Consider the following 1744-nt stretch of genomic DNA (forward strand, 5'->3'; position numbering starts at 1 on the left):
CACCAGCACCGACGTTTGGCCACCCAACTCCCCTGACCTTAATCCTATGGATTATTTTGTGTGGGGCACAGTTGAGCGCACACCAACAGGGCGTCCTGCAATACCAAAGCGGAGTTGGTGGCCAGAATAAAGGTCGTACTTCGAGGGGGGGTACTTCGAATAAAAAATGCGGCAAACATGGTAAGCTATACTCTTTAGAATTTTTTTTTAATATTTAACATAAAATTGATAAAAATTCCTTCCCTATTCCCTCAGAAACTGTCTAATTTATCTCGAACACCCTGTATTCGCTCCAGTTAGGAACGACAGTGACTGTGTACGCCTTCAAATGCCTAGATACCTAGATCAAATTTCCATCTTCATGTACCGCGTACTCGCATCATTGATAGCCAGGGACACCTCGATTTTAGTATGTCTACATCTCCGTTCAAGGAGAAATTGCTTCTACGTCACATTTAATGTTGTTCGTTGCTACACAACATTGCAAGTCCTGCCTGCGAATGGTAAGATTAATTGTATTTGAGAGCTAATAGTGCAAGGGTGTGAATGCAACATGAAAAACGTTTTCTCTTGTCCCTGTGACCTTGAATCAACCTGCAACCTGGCATCCTGTTCATTAGTTTATTAACGAAAATGCATCGCTGTCGGTGGTAATATGTCAGAACGGCCTCCTTTTGAAACGACACGTGATGGGTAAGTGTTGCATTCAAGTAAACCGTGTAACTGAGGCAAGCAGTTTGGTAATTTTCTTTTTCTGTTTTAAAATATTTTTACAGAAACGCTGGCACCTTGTCATCCAGGAACGAGAGACCAAATACATCGACCGTGTTAAACACTCCCAAGCCAAGTTCCAAACAAGCTAATTCATCAGTTGCAAATGAAGCATAACATCACAACGCTTCGGCAAATGAATGAAAGAAACGACGGATTTTTTTTTTAAGTGCAGAATGTGATGTGCGCCAAACATGAAAAAAAACCTAGCTACGGTAGACACTATCAAAAGATTGTGATTGTGTTTGCTATCAAGAAATCCATGCAGCAATGTATGGATCGTAGGAACGATAATGAAGAGTTTACTCTGAACAAAATATCTACTGCCGAAGAGCTATCTGTTTTTGAAAATGCATTGGCAAGTGATGATGATTTTCAAAATATGAAGAAGGGAATCCATGCATCTGTACATCGGCTCAATGTTGAAAATCGCTTGCACGGCACGTTTGATCTAGTGTTCGATCGCAAATTCGTTCCCGAATGCAGCTGGAAGGGTCTATCAAGACCAAGCGTAAGAAAATAGCAATGGCAGCGCAGACCAATATAATGAAATTGTTTTAAGAAGTAAGAAGCGATTAACGACTAAAAACGATTTTTTTCTCTTAGAGAAAGGCGTGGTTGCAAATAAACAGAATTCTTCATAGTCATTTGAAGTTGATATGTGAACTTTATTTAAGTTTTGAAAATTTATAAAAAGGCGTTTTAACAGTTTTTTTTTTAATTTTCGTTCGTTCATTTTATTGCAAATAAAATCACACACATGCAAGAGAAAAAATATATTTAACATGATTGTACGAACGTGACGAATTGTACAAATACAATTTCTGCATTGCAATATGCTTGTTTAATAATTTAAGCGGATGTAACTGAGTATGTTTCGTGCACTTATGACGTGCGTAGAGAGCAGTCGATTGAGCAGGGCTCTCAGAAGGGCTGGCGCGTGGCCGAGGTCGTTTCATTGTGTTATTTGTTA

General features: G+C 39.3%; 1 long non-coding RNA gene across 1 annotated transcript; it reads left to right on the plus strand.

Moving 5' to 3' along the window:
- Nucleotides 1-289: 289 nt before the first annotated feature.
- LOC133391718 (uncharacterized) lies at nt 290-1424 on the plus strand. The gene is made up of 2 exons (XR_009765177.1): nt 290-693; nt 777-1424. It is a non-coding gene; the product is annotated as an uncharacterized LOC133391718 (long non-coding RNA).
- Nucleotides 1425-1744: the final 320 nt, after the last annotated feature.

This window comes from Anopheles gambiae, chromosome 2 (assembly GCF_943734735.2).
Source record: "Anopheles gambiae chromosome 2, idAnoGambNW_F1_1, whole genome shotgun sequence".
Lineage (NCBI taxonomy): Eukaryota > Metazoa > Arthropoda > Insecta > Diptera > Culicidae > Anopheles > Anopheles gambiae.